The following is a 12,053-nucleotide window of genomic DNA, read 5'->3' on the forward strand; positions in this document are numbered from 1 at the left end:
GAGTGAATTAATTCTATAAGAAATTGAATTTATTATGAATTTCACAAAAATGCATCTGCCAAATGAATCAGAAGTTTTGTCGATTCGCTTTGGCCGAATCGTGCAAAAATGGGGCCCTCCACCATTTTACTTTGAAAAATAGTCGGGGAAATGACAGGAAGGATGAAGATAGAGGATCACATGGCCTTGAGAGGGAGGGAGGTTTGCACTTATTGTCTCAAAGGCTGACAGACAGCCTGATCAGCCAGTCAAGGGGCAGTATTCAGACAGGTTCTTCTGCTCAGAAGGAAGAAACACCACTCTGTGCGCACTTAGGGATGTAATATGATGTCTTGTGGCTGTGTCTGACAAAGAACAAGTGCAGAGACACAAGCCAGTAATCCAGCTACTTGGGAGACTATAGGGAGAGTATAAAGAGAGAATAGGGATATAAAATGGAGTAGATTTTATGCAGGGAAAGCTTAGTTAGCATAAAGTGAGGGAGAGATTGGTCACTCTGAATTTGTGTTCTTTCATACTTCATACAGCTGGATGGCAACTAAGTTCTGCATTACAAACCCCCTTTTTTTCTGTATATGAACAACCTGCCAGCTTTTTTTGGGGTGAAAACCTATAGTTTCTACGAGCAGCGCTCACTAGTCTGCAGGAGGAGGGGGAGAGGAGCGTTGTGAGCGCTGTACAGTACTTACCCCTCTTCCTGCTTGCTATTTAAATTACATAACTTTACATTTGTCAGTGTTAAACCTCATCTGCCACTTATCTGCCCAAGCCTCCAATCTATCCAGATCGCTCTGTAGTAGTATACTGTCCTCTTCAGTGTTAATTACTTTACACAGTTTAGTGTCATCTGCATCTAAAATTGATATTTTACTATGCAAGCCTTCTACAAGATCAGTAAAATATATTGAAGAGAATAGGGCCCAATACTGACCCCTGAGGTACTCCACTAGTGACAGTGACCCAATCTGAGTGTGTACCGTTAATAACCACCCTCTGTTTTCTATTACTGAGCCAGTTACTTACCCACATACAGACATTTTCTCCCAGTCCGAGCATTCTCATTTTATATACTAACCTTTTATGTGGTACAGTGTCAAATGCTTTGGAGAAGTCCAGATATGCGACATCCATTGTTTCGCCGCTGTCAAGTCTAGAACTTACCTCCTCATAGAAACTGATTAAATTAGTTTGACATGAACCTCATGAAGCCAGCCATGCTGATATGGCGTTATTTGCTTATTTTCATTGACGTACTCCAAAATAGCATCTCTTAGAAAACCTTCAAACTGTTTACCCACAACAGATGTTAAACTTACCGGCCTATAGTTTCCAGGCTCTTTTTTTGGACCCTTTTTGAATATTGGCACCACATTTGCTATGCACCAATCCTGTGGAACACTCCCTGTCAGTATAGAGTCCTTAAATATCAGAAATAAGGGTCTGGCTATGACATTACTTAATTCTCTTAGGATAGGGGGGTGTATGCCGTCCGATCCTGGCGATTATTTAATCTCTCGGTTTCTAGTTTGGCTGCTTTTATTTGTTTTTTACATATTCAATTTTTTTCCTTATAGTTTTTCAGTGCTTCCTCGCTACCCTCCTGTCTTTTTTTTTTTTTTGTAATTTATTGTTTTCTTTACAGTTCTATTTATCCACATTGGTTTCTTCTTGTTCCTTAACCTTTTATTCCCATAAGGTAGGTACCTCTCACAATTACATTTTAGTATGTTTTTAAAAATATTCCATTTTGTGGCTGTATTTTTATTTTTGAGGACTTTGTCCCAGTTAGTTGGCTAAATTTAGCTTTTTTGAAGTTTGGTATTTTTGTTCCTTCCTCAAGAAACACTCTTTTGAATGATAATTGGAAGGTTATTACTTTATGGTCACTATTTCCCAGGTGTCCCCCAACCTGTACATCTATTGTTCTGTCAGGTCTATTGGTTAATACTAAGTCCAGTATGGCCATCCGTCTAGTCGGGTCCTGAACCAGTTGGGAAAGATAATTGTCTTTGGTTATTGCCAAGAACCTGTTTCCTTTATGAGATATACAAGTTTCAGTTTCCCAGTCTATATCTGGGTAGTTGAAGTCCCCCATAATAACGGCCTCATTATGATCTGCCGCCTCGTCTATCTCGTTTAGTAGTAGATTTTCTGTGGACTCTGGTATATTAGGTGATTTATAGTAAACTCCTATTAGTAATTTATTATTGTTTTTGCCTCCATGTATCTCTACCCACAGTGACTCCACATGTTCATGGCCCTCACTTATATCTTCTCGGACTGTAGGCTTTAGACAGGACTTAACACTAATAGAATACAGTATATAGCCAGAAAACAACTCTACGCACTCAGCAGTCCATTGGTTAGCAAACTGAACTCTCATCTGGCCAAGTTGCTGATGGTGTAGTGGCTGCTGTGCCAGCCAGTTGTGGTAAATGTGACACAGTTCCGCACCTTCCCCAAAATTCTTCTTTAAAATGTAATTCTTCTCTATGCCATCATCTGGAATTTTTGTCATATACAATCCATTGGAATTTTGGCTAGGTGTCCATAGTCACAAAAAATTGTGTTGGGGCAAACTACAACCATACGTTACCCAGTAAAGGGCCCTATTATTATATAATCCAAATAAAGCAATAACCGGGTTAGGCTAATTAAATTTATCTTTATTATTACATACTTGTTAAAATCACATGAATAAAAACTGTTGGTGGTACAGACATACTGGACGTACAGTGCCCAGGCAGGAAAAGCAGGCTATTAGTTTTGTGAAATGGTATCACTGGGCTGACAACTAAGGTAAAGGCGTATATAACACCACGCTAAGTATAAACAAATCCACATAAAGTGCAAAGTGCTAATAAATATAATCCACATGTAGAACCTATAGCAACCCAGATTAAGTCACAATAAACTTATACATGTAGCCATACCAAAGAGCCGTCTCTCCTGCGTCCCAACGTGCGTTTCGTTCAATGCTTCATCAGGGGGGTAAGTACTCATAGTGTGTTTAAACCATCTGCCCCCAATAAAGGACAATTTTTGGAAGGCTTCTAATATGTTAACACTGTCAACCACATGTGTAACCATAGCTATTTATGTCTCTGACATTATTAGTAGGGATGAGTAATGCGAGCTTCGGATCCTAGATCCGAAGTCTTCGCTCAAAACTTCGGTTTAATGCCGTACGGAGATCCCTCTCTGTACAGCATTCAAATGCATTGCCTCTGACGAGGCAAAGTGAGTTATTCCCGAAGTCTCACGAGACTCTGGTGAATAACTTCAGTATTTAATTTTTAAACTGGAAAACCATTTTAAAACTTGGATCCGAAGCCAAATTCAGATCCAAGTTTTAAAATGGTTTTCCAGTTAAAAAATCCAGCCAGTGATTGGCTGAGTGGGCATGCCGATGCACAATCATATCTTCTATCAGTTTGTAATATACTTCTTCAGCCAATTCCGGTTGAATCCGGCGTTCTCAATATGTTCACATGCAGCCTCAGCTCCTCCTCTGGTCTTGCTGTAAAATTGCATGCCCTATATTGATCAGTTGACTTTTCTTTGCTGGAAGCCTCTGCAAATGTATAAGTTATCGTAGCTGATGTCACTTACATGGGCCAGGTCTAGTGCTGTTTCAGAGCATGCACATAAAAAATAGGCCTAGCTATATGAATTAAGGTGCAAAGGACAGGACTAAAACCAAGCTAGAAGTGTGCATGCTACGGAATGTGGCATATGTACTTCTGGGCTGAAGTTTTGGCCAGTTGCATATCCCAATACCGAAATTTATTCAAGTAATCAAGTCGAGCATAAAAAACATACATTGAGGGGGGGGGGGGGGGAAGAAATTCTTGCTGAATGTCCTTTATTGAAGATTATTTGTTAATCAACACTTTTTAAGAATTTTTAAACTCCTGGAAAACCCCTTTACATGATAAAATCCTGTAATTCCTGTATGCCGGCAGCCATCACTGAACCCTATAATAAAACATGTCAAGTAAGCTCCTAATGCAGTGACCCGCTGGTTCACTGCTAAAGGGTTAATGCTGTAGTTTACTGCGGAAGGGTTAATGTTATGGTTTGTTACTAAAGTGGCTAAAGGGGGGGCGTGGCCTGGCCGGTGATGTAGGAAGACGTGCGCGCTTGAGCTCCCGGGCAGCGCTGCCTTAAATCCGACTTCATCCTGTGGCTGCGGTGACTTAAACAGCCGAGCAACAGCACAATACCGAGGGAGATCTCCCTGCTGTTTTTGGCCAGCATAACTCGTTCGGGCAGGAAGGATAAAGAGGCTGCTGGACCGACCCCAGCGAAGCAGCAAGGTGCGATCGCTTCGCTTAAGGCGGCAGAGGTAGCGGCGCGCCTGGAACAGTATGCCCATGTTCCCCCCTTTTTAAGAGACCCCCTTACCGGAGGACAGTTTGCCCGGAGTCCTGGCGACACAAGCGGCGACTTCGGCCGCTCATGATGCAGAGGGAGACTCCGGCTCCTATGATGGCGGATCCCACATGGAGGAGCATAGGTCCCCCCTATGAAGCGTGATCTGGCTAATCCATAATATCACCCTTCTAATAAATAAAACTGAGGACTTGGAAAATAGATCACGCCGAAACAACCTTCGCATAGTGGGAATCCCGGGAATATCTGAAGGATCCAATGCTGTTCATTTCTTTGAGGACTGGTTCAGAAAGATATTTGGAAAGGACTCTCTTTCCCCCCTATTTGCTATAGAAAGGGCGCACAGAGTGCCTTCTCGCCAACCACCACCGAGAGGTCCTCCTAGGCCATTGCTAAAGAGGATTCTACACTTTAAAGATAGAGATGCCATTCTCTGCAAGGCAAGGGAACACCAGAATCTATTTATAGATGGACAAAGAGTCTCCATATTCCCTGACTTCTAAGCGGAGGTACAGAAACGGCGAGCATGGTTCCTGGATGTTAAAAAGAGACTATGCTCACAAAATATACAATATTCCATGCTATACCCCTCAAAGCTGCGGATTATGTTTAAAGGAAAGACACATTTTTTCAAATCCCCGGAGGAAGCCAGCCACTGGGTTGAACAAATGGAATCCTTGTCTTCTGAAAGATATGAGAACGACTGATAGAGTGGGAAATGCCATGCTTGGGACTATTCCGGAGACCTTATGGAAGACTCTGGGGACGGGCGGATAAGTATAACGTTTAATGCTTGTTATGTGCCTGTTTTTGCACGATTGCTACCGTGCCCCGGAGTAGTAATTTGGTGCTATCCAATAACATTGACTTTAATGTTCATACCTGTCCTATTGTTAATTGTTTTGTTGGCAGGCCAAGAGTTAACTAAGTCACTATGTTACCTGCGGCCCTCTTTTATTGCTGCCCGGGTCTCTACTACTGAGATCTGGTCCGCAAATACAGATGTGTTACTGCTTCCTATGTTACAGGTTACAGGAACCTTTCTTCTGCCTCAGGTCCCGTTTGGGGACCATCAAAAGTTCGTTCTTTTATAGGAATTATTATGTTTATGGTTTATTGGGGGTTTTGATCCACAGAGAGATAATATATGTTATTACTCTTATGCCATACGATGACTGCTTTATATGGGTGCCTGGACTGCCCTTTCTCTTAGGCTTTTTACGAGTGATGGCGGGTAAAACTCATGTTTTGGCATGGAATGTAAGAGGCCTGGGAGATCCCTCTAAACGTCAGGCCTCTTAAATTCCATGCCAAAACATGGATCTCGCAGGCCTTTCATTCCACTTTCTCTACGCACGCTAGGGGGGTTAGTGTCCTGGTCAGTGGCGTACATAGAGAAGTAAGGGCCCCATAGCAAGGATCAAACCAGGCCCCCCACACCGGACAAAAGAATTTCTGCCTAAACCCTTTTCAATGACCCTTGGGCCATTTTTCCACTGCCTCAATTGATAAAAGATGTTCCTTTAGAGGGTAGAGTCCTGACCAATTTTTCACCCCCAGTAGAAGAGGAGATAATCCCAACTAAGGCCTAGTTCACACGAACATTTTTTTTGCGGGGGTACGGGCCGTTTTTTTGTGTTCCGTATACGGTACCATTCATTTCAATGGTTCCGCAAAAAAAACTGAATGTGTTCCGTATGCATTCCGTTTCCGTATTTCCGTTTTCCCGTTCCGTTGAAAGATAGAACATGTCCTATATTTGGCCGCAAATCACATTCCGTGGCTCCATTAAAGTCAATGAGTCCGCAAAAAAAATGGAACACATACGGAAATGCATCCGTATGTCTTCCGTATCTGTTCCGTTTTTGCTGAACCATCTATTGAAAATGTTATGCCCAGCCCAATTTTTTCTATGTAATTACTGTATACTGTATATGCCATACGGAAAAACGGAACAGAAAAATGGAACAGAAACGGAAACACAACGGAACTCAAAAATGGAACAAGGGATCCGTGAAAAACGGACCGCAAAAAACTATAAAAGCCATACGTCCGTGTGAACTAGGCCTAAGACTGGGCCCCCTTTTGCCCTGGGCCCCATAGCAGTCGCATGGTCTGCCGCTATGGTAGTTACGCCCCTGGTCCTGGTTCATAGAGCCATTCCCTTTGAGTGCCATTCCAGCAAAATTGATACTGAAGGCTGATATGTCTGTCTGCACTGTTCTATTTTTGGGGCGCAATTTATTTTAATTGCCATATATATACCACCGCCATACTTCACTGGTGTAATAAAAGAAGTAATGACATGGATAGTGCAGCGCCCCCAGGCGCCGGTTCTGATGTTGGGTGACTTTATCCTTCTCTGGATAAGTTCCCGCCACCTAATGATCTAACACATGCTGGGGAAACCACATTGGCAAAGTTACTCAGGGAGCTGGACCTACACGACCTGTGGAGAATTAAATTCCCTCAGGAACGGCAATACTCCTGCTTCTCTGCGTCCCATAATTCTTTGTCCAGAATAGATTTACCCATTGGATCCCTGGAGGCACTGCCATATACCTCTGTTATTGAATACTTACCGCGGTGCTGTCTCCTTCCACACCTCCTGGAGACCTTTAATGATGCGCTACGAATCGGAAAGCTTCCTGCTTCTATTAGAGAGGCGATAGTGGTGGTTATCCCAAAGCCCAATAAGGACCCAGTTAAACCTGACTCATACAGACCTATTTCTCTCCTATCTACTGATGTAAAATTGCTAGCTAAATTACTGGCCAACCGGCTTAATAAGGTGATTACTCCTTTAATACACAAGGATCAGGCTGGATTTATGCCAGATAGAAGCACGGCCAATAATCTCCGTCGACTGTTTTTGAATCTACAGAGACCGTTAAATGCGGGGGGATGTCGTGCAATAATATCCTTAGACGCAGCCAAGGCTTTTGACAGCGTGGAATGGGAGTACCTGTGGGAAGTCTTGGAGTCCATGGGATTTGGGCAGGGTTTTATCTCCTGGGTCAAATTACTGTATAACTCCCCATTAGCAAGGATTTGAGCGAACGGGCTACTCTCCAAGCACTTTCCTTTACATAGACACGGCAGGGTTGTCCCTTGTCCCCCCTCCTATTTGAGATAGCAATCGAGCCCTTGGCCTGCCTTCTACGAAATTCTCCACATTGGAAGGGATTTCCAATAGGCCCATGGGAAGAAAGAGTCTCGTTATACGCAGATGATCTATTATTATATGTGGGAGATCTGCAGAAGTCCATTGATCCAATAATGAAGGAGATTGTTGATTTTGGGGCATTTTCTGGGCTTAAAATAAACTGGGACAAGTCCACAATTCTCCCCTTAGATCCCACCCCAACACAATTAGATCTCGCCCGTATACCCCTGCAACTGACCACCGCCTTCAAATATTTAGGCGTAATGATATCACCAGTACCAGCCGAATACATAAAACTGAATTTAGAGCCACTAATCGCTAAATTTGTAGTCAAAACTAATGTTTGGTGTAAACTGCCCCTTTCGGTAATTGGTCGCTGTAATCTAATTAAAATGATATTCATACCGCAATTATTATATATATTACATAACTCCCCGGTATGGGTCCCACAGAGAATATTCTACAAAATTCCGGGGATTTTTAGATCACTGATTTGGAAAAAAAAGCAACTGAGAATTCGTATAGAGACACTCAAAAAATGTAAAGAGGAAGGCGGTTTGGCCCTCCCAAACCTGTGGTCCTACTTTATGGCTGCACAATTGCAACATGTTAGGGGTTGGATTAGAACACGTGAATTAGACTCCTCGGCTGAGATAGTTGCTCATAGTATGAAGCAGAAAGCACCTATTGCTTCGATTGAAGTGAGCGGGCAGCACCCTCTAGGCAGGAAACTTCCCACAATTTCCCTTATAACCAAAGTTTGGTCAAAATTCACGGAACTGGCAAACTTAACAAGTCTTAGCGAGAATACGCCATTATGGCGGAATCCCCAATTACCAGAGTTATTCAGACTAGAAGACTTTCCGCATGGGAGGAGAGGGGCATATTATTTCTGGGTCAAATTCAATCTCAAGGACTGTTCAAATCTTTTACTCAGCTTCAGGAAGAATTTGGCCTACCCAAGACGGCATTTTTTCAATTTCTCCAATTGAGGCATGCTTGTCATACACAATTTCCGAAGGGGATGGTGGTTGCCACCCCCCCTCCTGTGGTGAAACAGCTACTGGAGGGCAGGTCCACAAAAGGTCTGATATCACGGCTATATATAAATTTATACTTGACACCAATGCCTCCTCAACTCCCTTGGAGGTAAAAGGAAAATGGGTAGAGGATGTAGGAGCAATATCTCAAGAACAATGGACTGACGTTCTGGCTTTAACAACTAGTCTTACATTGAATGAATCCCAGAGGCTGTCCCAGCTATATCTAATACACAGAGTGTATAGAACCCCAAAATTTCTATTCAAAATTGGCACTCCTCATGCCCTCGTTGTGGAGAAACAGAAGCAACATTGCTTCATATTGTTTGGAACTGCCAAAAATTGAAGAAATTCTGGGAAGATATACGTGAAATCATAACCGTTACGACCCACATATGATTGCTAATGATCCAAGGGTCTGTGTATTGGGTATTCTAGAATCTTCAGAAATAGACGATAAACTGTCATTGTGCATTCATAGAATGCTGTTCCAGGCGAGAGTTTTAATTGCTAAATACTGGATAAGAAGTAATCCGCCAAACAGGAGTATATAAATAGGCTGAATACAGTTTTATGCCTTGAAAGGGAAGTCTATATCAAGAGAAAATGTCCCAACAAATTCCTGTCGATATGGAGGAGCTGGGTGGAGAATGGGAGTTTGGTTTCTGCGGCTCTATCAAGAGATTGCATACGAGGGCAGTTTTCCCTATTGGGTCAGTTATCATAGCACATGCTGTTGAATGGGGGACGTCGCTAGATCACTTTAATCTCAGCTCTCATTGAAATGGTCTTCCTGAGACGTAATTAATAGAGAAATAACTGCAACTGTCTCTCTGTTGGATCAAGTAAAGGGGGGAGGGGGGAGGGGTTGGTTAAATGTTAAAAGTTTTACAATAATCTAACATTAATTATGCAATATCCTGTATCCTTATAATAACATGGATCTGTCTTTCTATTCTGTACTATGATGCTTTCATGTTATTATGGCGACAGCCTCATTATGCTGGAAAGACTGTAATGTATGGACTGACAAGATATTTGTTGATGTATACAAAAAAATTATTTTGTTAATTCCTTTATTGAAAATCAATAAAAACTATTTTGATTAAAAAAAACTAAAGTGGCTAAAGTGTTCACTGTGATGCTGACTATGATCTATGCACTATGTAACCCAAAAATACTATTTTTGGGTAGGAAATAGTTAACTGGAGTTGGACATTCTTAGTGTTAGTTTCCAGATAATGGGCTAGTCCTATTTCCTATTTCCCCTGGTTAGTGAAGTCTGTTGGTAATCAAGCAAGACAGAGGACGTGTCTAGTGTGAACTGCTGCCAAGTAGGCCAAGACACATTCTTGCTCCAGGAAAACCCATGGTTTGGGTTTTATTGCTTCTGGCACTCCAATCTAGGACTGCATCCCACAGATAGGCATTGCAGAGATATAGTGAGAAATTTCAAATTGTGTTCAGAAAGGGCCAGGAGCAGATTGGCCATAGACTCTACAGGGAAATTTTCCTGTGGGCCGATGCCCAAGGGCCACCTGAGCCCACCTCACAGCTGCCAGCCAGGTAAGTATTGATCTGTTGTTCCCAGAGTTAATTAATGCTGTGGGCGTAAAGTAGTTATGTACCTGGGTGGCAACCTCAGGTGCTCTCCTGATTCCTGAATTCAGCTGCATTGCCATCCTGAGGCAACTGGAGTAGGAAGACAGAATGTGGCAGCTGGCGCTGGCCACCACAAAGGGGCAGCTCCTACCTTCTGTCAGTTTTGACCCTCCTACCCGCCACTTTTAGTTCCCAGTCCACCCCTGGAAAGGCCTGTAATTTGGGTAACATTATAGCTCCCACTATAAAAACTAATACAGTAAAAAATAAAAAAAAAAAGGTAGTGGAAAGACAACAAACAAAAATGTTTTTTTTTCCATGAAAAAAATATTTTGTTGTAGAGAATTAAGAATAAATGAGATTGTTAGGGAAATCACTGGCACAGGAGGGGAATTCACATGTTAAACTCAAGGAGTAATTTATGGTATTACTTGCTCTTGTAATAAAATGTTTGCTCGTTCATCTGGCATTTGGAGGCAGTATTAGACTGGGAGATGATCACTAACGAGTGTTCATAGGAACGTTCGTTAGCGATCATCCGCCAGAAAATCTGGCAGTCAAATACACCTTTAAGAATCTCACAAGCGGCACTCGGCAACCACTCTCAGGTATTTGATCGATATCTATGTGGGCTTACCTATGTTATGTAACGCCTGCTGATATTGGAACATATTAGAGTTTCTTTTGTGGGAAAATAGGTTTCTTCTAGTTGAACTGGCTGTTTAATTATATGGTAGTAGAGCACATCCCATCAAGTTTTTTTTTAAATATTATATGTAGGCTATTTAAATGACATGGATGGACCAGGCCCACCATATCAAGATCTGCTCAGGCTAATAGTGGGAGGTCCTGAGTGAGGACCCCCTCTATATATTTGCCAGGCATATGGAAAGTGATTCTTGTTAGAGATGAGCGAAGTTTGGTAAAATTCGATTTGAATTACTTTGTGACAAAGCACATTTCTTTGTAAGTAGTGGGTGCAATAACATGGAGGGGCGATTGCACAGCTCCCCTTCATTGTACCCCTCAGATGCCTCATTCTTACATCGCAGCATTACATGCTAAAGCATTAAAATAGTGTAAAAGCAAAAAAAATAACACTTACCTGATCCATTTGATCCGCCGCCATCTTGCTTGAAGGTCTGGCGCGAAATCTCGCGCGGCCTGAAATGACGTCATCATGCCGGCCGGCGTGGTGACGTCATATGTCACCGCGCACAGGAATTCGGCCGAGATCTTCAAGCAAGATAGTGGCGGGTGGCCCGTCGCGTGCAAATGGAGCAGGTAAGCATTGTTTTTTTTTACACTATTTCAGCTTAAATCACGAGGAGAATCGTGGACTTTAAGTCGCTCATCCCTAATTGTTGTGAAGAGGCAACTTCTTTAATTTACTTTTAATTTTTGGAACAGCAATTAGCAGAATATTTTCTTGCATTTGTGTTATGTTCTCCTAGAATTTTAGTTCTCGTATTAGTGCTTTCTCGTGGTACAGAATTAGTCACTTTTCCCTATGAGCTACAAAAAGCAATGACAGCTTAAATTATTTAATGAGCATTGAACATTTTACTCTCATGTTTAACTCAGTAGTCTGTTTTTGGTGGTACTGCGGACCCTTGGTTAGTGGGCTCATGCCGTCATAGTTTCCTTTTAGACTTTCCACAAGACTCACTCATTTTTAACTGAATCTTTATTTTAGTGTAGAAAACATACTAAAAATATGTATCCTGCGAGTGGGCTTTGTTTTGTATGTTTTTATTTTCCAGCGACCATTTGGTTCTAAAGTTTATTTTTCACAAAGAGTGGAACACTGAGTCATAGCTTAATATATTCAGACGAATGTCCCTGCTTTG

At 42.1% G+C, this 12,053-nt stretch overlaps 1 long non-coding RNA gene across 1 annotated transcript; it reads right to left on the bottom strand.

Moving 5' to 3' along the window:
* Nucleotides 1-1,382: 1,382 nt before the first annotated feature.
* Nucleotides 1,383-11,555, bottom strand: LOC121005918. Its single transcript, XR_005779980.1, has 3 exons — nt 11,545-11,555; nt 2,266-2,274; nt 1,383-1,511 (listed from the first exon to the last, which is right to left on the bottom strand). It is a non-coding gene; the product is annotated as an uncharacterized LOC121005918 (long non-coding RNA).
* Between the last annotated feature and the right edge of the window lie 498 nt (nt 11,556-12,053).

Source organism: Bufo bufo, chromosome 6 (assembly GCF_905171765.1).
Source record: "Bufo bufo chromosome 6, aBufBuf1.1, whole genome shotgun sequence".
NCBI lineage: Eukaryota > Metazoa > Chordata > Amphibia > Anura > Bufonidae > Bufo > Bufo bufo.